This window comes from Octodon degus, unplaced genomic scaffold (assembly GCF_000260255.1).
Source record: "Octodon degus isolate 3935 unplaced genomic scaffold, OctDeg1.0 scaffold00146, whole genome shotgun sequence".
Taxonomy (NCBI): Eukaryota; Metazoa; Chordata; class Mammalia; order Rodentia; family Octodontidae; genus Octodon; species Octodon degus.
This window is the reverse complement of record NW_004524722.1, coordinates 2376947-2383231: the sequence shown is the minus strand read 5'-3', so window position 1 is coordinate 2383231 and position 6285 is coordinate 2376947. Positions and strand designations below refer to the sequence as shown.

The 6285-nt window shown below is 55.6% G+C and overlaps 1 protein-coding gene and 1 long non-coding RNA gene across 6 annotated transcripts in view; one reads left to right on the top strand and one right to left on the bottom strand.

The window, feature by feature from the left end:
* The window catches only part of Arap1 (ArfGAP with RhoGAP domain, ankyrin repeat and PH domain 1), a 59892-nt gene that overhangs the window by 26003 nt on the left and 27604 nt on the right, over window positions 1-6285 (bottom strand). Inside the window, exon 1 of one of the 5 annotated variants that reach the window (XM_023702027.1) lies at window positions 5972-6175. The exons of the other annotated variants lie outside the window; for them this stretch is intronic. The gene's annotated coding sequence lies outside the window, so the exon portion shown is untranslated. Of the gene's footprint in view, window positions 1-5971; window positions 6176-6285 lie in introns of those variants that run through there. 5 annotated transcript variants of the gene reach the window in all.
* The window catches only part of LOC111812844, a 15352-nt gene continuing 15175 nt past the window's right edge, over window positions 6109-6285 (top strand). Inside the window, exon 1 of the long non-coding RNA XR_002818229.1 lies at window positions 6109-6194. This is a non-coding gene — a long non-coding RNA (uncharacterized LOC111812844). The remainder of the gene's footprint in view (window positions 6195-6285) is intronic.

The following is a 6285-nucleotide window of genomic DNA, read 5'->3' as shown; positions in this document are numbered from 1 at the left end:
GTCCCCACACATGGCTCTGTCAGTGGATATCTCCCAAGGGCTGTAGTGCAGTATCTGAAATTTGCCTTAGCCTCTTATTCCTACATCCTAGGATGAGCCCCTTATGTCTCTGAGCCTCGTTTTCCTCTTCTCTAAAATAGGGGCTACTACACTCTAAGAGACTATGGCAAAATTAAGGCCAATCCCAGTCTGGACGATCTGGTGACTTAGTGGGACCATGTCTCAAAATAAAAACTAAAACAAAGGGCTGTGGATGTAGCTCAGTGAAAAGGCCCTGGGTTCAATCCTCAGTCCTGGGAAGAAGGGGCTAGGGGACTATTTCCACAGGTGAGTGGTGGAGGATTAACCCAGGCAGGACGAGTCTGTTGACAGTGTGCGATGCTCCGGGATCACCAGCTGGGTCAAGAGCTGGGCCTGAAGGCCTGGGCCTACAGCTGTCTGCCAGTGTCCTGAGGGAGCCAAGGAACAGCACCAGAGTGTACAGCTTTCCCTGGTGACGCTGGCCTGGTGTGTTCCCAGTGTTCCTGGCAATAGCCGAGGTGTGTGACAACTGTGACAGGAACAAGGGCAGGGAGGATAAGGCAGGGCTGACTCAGGGCCGCTGCCCACACTGTTGCCTCCACCAATGACTCTCTTCTTGTCCTATCAAGGGAGCACGATCCCTCATCTCTGACCTGGACAGCACATCCTCCTGCTCTCAGTCTACCCTGGCCACTGTCCTTGCTATCTCACAATATGACCTTCATACAAAGTATCCCAAATGACGCTTTCCAAGTGTCTTCCCTCAGGCAGCATACCTGCTAGCATCTACGCTGATACCTGAACCTGGCTCCCACACCGATGTGAGTCCTGGGACTTGTGCTACTTCCAAGGCACTAGCCCTGCGGCCGAAGAGAACACAGCCCTCTCCCCTTCTGGGTGGAGTTGAACCAGCCAGTGGCTTCTAGCTCTTCCCTGGACACATGCTTGGGGTGGCCAGGCAGCTGTGTTCCCAGGCAATACTGCCTTGGCAACAGTGGCCTGCATGGGGAACTGCACTGAGACCTGGAGAAACTCAGCCAACTCACAACTCAGTAGACAAACCAGAGCTTGGCTGTCCCAAGTGTGGGGGGTCATAACCAGGCACATTCCAGGCAGACACCTGAAGCCACACTTGAAGGGCTGCTGGAAGACACTGGCCCACCTGGGGCAAGAGCTTTTTAAGCCCGAATGGGCCCGTGAGTCACCTGTCCACTCTGATCCTTAGTCCCTTGCCCCTGAGCTGTCACCTGGAGGGCCATGGAGACTGGCTCCTACGCAGCTGCGTGGACTCTTGCATATCACTACGCAGGGGAGGACATTCTGTTGCCCTGGTGACAAGGAGCTCTCTGCCCTTCCATCCCTTAGAAATCTGATGCCAAGGGCCCCATGGTGCTCTTGACAGCTTGTTTAGCTGGACCTAAGATCTCCCGGTGGGCACAGCATCAGGCTGTCTCCCTACTGGATCCTGCAGGCTTTTAGGGCAGGGGCAGCATTTGACATGCTATCGCAGGCCAGGGAAGGGCCTGGCTGTGTCCACAGCAAGAGCGTACTGGACAGACGAGTGGATGGGCAGGTAGGCTGATCTGTGGGTAGGTGTCCAACTGGCCATTAGGGTTGGAGGGAAGCAAAGGAAAGAGCGAATGATGACTGCCTGGGTAAGTGCACCATCTGGAGTGTGGCCAGAGGGGCTGGCCCTGCTGAGGTGACGTCCTGGGAGACTTCCAGGCAGGCAAACCCAGCGATCACACTGCTGTCTCCCAGGGCCCAAGAGACAGTGGCCATGGAGGCCTGGCCCATGGTCTGGGGTCACAGCAGGTGGACGGGCTCCCTCCCTCCAATGCCATGCAGGGCTGAGTGGGCCTGGCCCTCAACACTCCCCCAGGTCTGGGCTGGGGCTGAAGGGAAGACAGCGGCAACAGAGCCAGACTGCCCCTGTGCCCTTCATCCCTGGGGTCCAGGCAGCATCAGCCCAACTTCCTCAGGCACTTGGGCCATCACTTCCCCAACCATGGGCAAGGGGTCTGTCACCCCACTGGCAGGTTCCCAACCTCCTCCACTCTTCAATCCCTAGCAGGGGCTTATACAAGTAAATTCCTGGCTCCGCCCACAGGCATGCTGAGCCAGTCACCAAGACCAGGTGTGGTGGCACATGCCTGTAATCTCAGTGCTCGAGAGGCTAAAAACAGGAAGATTACTATGAGTCCAAGCTTCATAGTGAGACCCTGTACCAAACATAATAATAATAATAATAGGGCTGGTGAGATGGCTCAGTGGTCTAAAGCACCTACTTAGAACAAGCTTAGCAAAGCACAGGGACCGCAGTTCAATCCCCCAGCACCACATGCCAGCCAGCCCCGCCCCCTGGTGGGCTGAGCTAGCCACACACACACACACACACACACACACACACACACACACACAAATAAAATTTTAAAAAATAATAATAATGATGATACATTCCTGGATTAATTCATTCTTATTAACTGTGTGTGTCTATATATGTACATCCCTACATGATCTCTAAGTGCTCTGTACGGACTTACTCACTTACTCATTATAAGGGCTCTATAAGGCAAGGCCATTGTCCCATTTTACAGATGAGAAAACTGAGTCACAGAAATGCTAAGCAATCTATCCTTAATCTATCCTTGGTCCCATAGCTGGGATTTGAACCCTGGTTGGTCCAGTACCACAGCTCTGGCCACCCAGAATCAGGGTCTATGCCAGTGCTGGAGCTGACATTCTGTCCAGGGAGAACAAGATCACCACTTTGACGGCCACCACTGTGACCACGGGAAGCGTCCCCTGAGAGGGGAAGAAGGGAGGCTCTGTAAACCTCCAGCCCCTACTCTGGCCGCCTCTTCCAGGGAGCCTCCAGGCTACTCCTGGCTCCTTGCCTGCCCACGGCAGAGAAATCAGGGTCCTGCTGAGTCAGGGCTCGGCCCAGGAAAGGAGAAGTGGTGTCCGGAAGGTACATCATGTGGGAAAACCCCAAGGGAAGGGGCAGTGTCCCCCTACCAAGAACAGGGCCTTTGGGTGCCCCCCTGCAGTCCTCAGTGCTTGCCTCTAGGAGCAGCGCCAGCTCCAGCGTAGTCCAGATGAGGCCCAGCAGATGCTGCCCCTGGCCTGTGCCATCCCTGAGCAAGAGTGCAAAGCTCCCACTCAAGCCTTGCCGTGCTTGTCTCCCCCTCCTCCTGCCCTCTCACACCCATCCACCCGCTCCCTCCGCCCTTTCCCCCCATACGTGATCTTAGCCAGAAGACCAAGAGGCAATGAGCCCTTTCTCTTCTGGAAAGAGATACAAGAGCCCATCTACCTTCCCTGTGATGCCCATGGCAGGACTGGGCACACAGGGCCCGAGCCCACAGCCTGAGAAGCCCCCCTTGCTAGGTTAGGCAACATACCCAGCAGACCTTATATGTGGGGCTGGAGGACATATGAGGGTCCCAAATCAAAATGGGTGAGAGGGCCAGGCATGGGGGTGCACGCCTGTAATCCCAGCACTCTGGAGGCTGAGGCAGAAGGATTGCTGCTAGTTCAAGGCCAGCCCAAGCTACACAGCAAGACCCTCTCAAAAACAAAACAAAATATGAAAAAGAGATGGGTGTCATTAAGTGTATAACCAGAAACATTTCTGAGTTGAAAGAGGCACTGTTACAGAGAGGAGAGAGAGAGAGAGAGAGAGAGAGAGAGAGAGAGAGAGAGAGAGACAGACAGACAGACAGACAGACAGACAGACAGACACACAGACCGACCGACAAAGCTTTCAGAGTCAGGCAGGCCCACAGGGAGTCCCAGCTCAACCACCATCTGTTAGTGACCTTGAGTTGTTGGATTATTCACTTCGCCTGAGCTTCAGTTTCCCCTCTGACCTGCCTCCAGGCTTACTGATAATTCAGTAAGGGTAAGGCACTGGCACATGTCACCAGCACAGCTTTTGCACCCCACTTGTGGCTGAAGGGGGCTCAGTCACACAGGCTGGCCAGAAAGCTGCACCCCAGCCGCCTCTTCCAGGTCTCCCTGGGACCTTTCTTTCTCCCCTGCCTCCAGCAGGGAACAGGTTCTCACCTGGAGGGAAGCGAGGCTGTGGGGCAGGGCAGCGGCGCCTCTGAGGTTGGCCCTGGGCTCCCCTACTCCCATTCCAGCCCTCGCATCCTACAGATGCAAACATCAGGACTGTGTTTATAGCTGTTCCCTTCACCTAGAACACCATCCCCTGCCTGGCCACTCACCAACTTCGCCTTCAAAGGGCATAAGGCACATATCCCCCACCACTACTCTGGGCCTCCCCTCATGCTTCGGGATGCTTTGGGGCCTCCCAGCTCCCGGACCCCCCCTGCACGGCTCAGAGGTGAGGCTGGCCCAGTGACCCTGGAACAACTGTCTCCTCCATACCCTTTTCACAGGGTCAAACTTTCCCAGCTGCCCACTTCCTCGTTCGTGCCCCGGCCTGCTCCCCAGCAGCCAGGCCCAGTCCTGCGCCTGCTGTTTCCTCCATGCTTCTTCCCTTTCTCCTCCTCCATAAACTGCAACCCTGGTTCCGCCCTGCTTGCTCCTGCCCAGCTGCAGCATGGAAAGCCCTTTCTGGAGTCTCACTTGCTAGAATGAACACAAAAGGCCGAGTCTCTTGAGACCTCCAAGTCCCCCAGCACAGAGGGGCGCTAGCCAGGGTGCCCTGAACAACTCAGCTGGCATCCAGATCACGGGAAGCCTCTCTACACACAGCATCCTAACTGCACTAACCTACACTGTTACGGACACTACTGACTTGTACCTTGCAGCCAGGACACCAGAAGTTTTGGCAGGACGAGAACCACTTGCTAGCTGGATATGGCTGACAGCTGTACTCCGAGAACTCAGTAGGCTCAGGCAGGAGAGTTGCCATGATTTCAAGACCAGCCTGGGCTACACAGTGAGCTCAAGGCCATCTTGAACTACATAGCAGGACCTTGTCTCAAAAAAACCCCACAACACCAAAATAGAACTACTTGCTAAGCATCCATTGTTTTGGGCATTAAATGACTGGATATCATGAACTCCCTTGTGCTCCGGACAACTCCACCTTCTTGTCCAGGAAACCCACCCACTGCTCCCTCCTCTAAGCTTGCACGGTCCCCTGGGAGCTCCTCCACACCGGCGGCAGTGGGCAGGAGGCAGCTCTGGCCAGGGCTGGCTCCAGAAGGGAGCTCACACACCACAGTGCTGCTCCCCCATCCTGGGTGCCTAGCACAGGTTAGTGGCCACTGTCCAGCCCAGTAACCAAGGATCCCTGAATTCTTTAGAGATCCATAGAAACTGGGGGGAGGACAGGCCAGCCTGGACAGGACGGGAAGGAACTGCTCCGACCAAGTGCCGGGCCTGTGCACATCTGGCACCCTGGACTGGGCCTCAGGCCGTTCAGAACCACAGCAACTGATACCTGACAGTAAGATAAGCCTACCCCAGCTGCCCCAAGAGACTGGTCAGAGGCAGCCAGGAGCAGAAACCAGAAGTGAGGAGGCAGCACAGGGCCCTGAAGGGAAGAGACCCCACAGAAGAGTAGTCTACAGGGCAGAGTCTAGGAAAGGGAGGGAAAACAGGCCGTGTGGGCTCCTGATGGCTTGGGGGAGCGGGAGGCATACAGGGGGATAGAGACCTGGAGAGACCAGTTGAGAAGGAAGAAGAGGGAAGCAAGGAAAAGGCAGGGAAAAAACAGAAGAAGTGGAGAAGGTGAAGCAAGACTGTAAATTCTTTTTTTTTGGCGGGGGGGGGGGGGGGGATCAGGGATTGAACTTAAGACCTTGCACTTGCCAGGAAGGCGCTTATGCCTCTGAGCTATCTCCCCCGCCCAAGACTGACATTTCTGAGAGCACAAAAAAGAGGGAGCAATGCACCCTAGAGAACCCAGCCCAGAGACAGCAGCCAGCCCAACAGGGACTCCTGCCCTCCCAGGCCCAAGCCCTCCTCTCACCTGCCTGGCAGCTCACCCTCAGAGGCCTGCTGCGTCCTGGGCCCAAGGACTCCTGAGGTCCAGCCAGGTGGGTCGTGTGTGTGCAAGTGTGGGCCTGTCCTGCACACCTGGCCAGCCAGTCCCACTCCCTGGGAGGTGCTTGGGCCCAGCTACGCCCTGCACAGATCTGTATCTCTTGAGTATTTTTCAAATCACTGCTCTGAGGGTGCGTGTTTCTGAGTATGTGAGTCCTGAGAGTGCGTGTTTCTGAGTATGTGAGTCCTAAAGAGTTAATGTGTACGTGTGAGTGGCTGTTTGTGTGTGTGTGTGTGTGT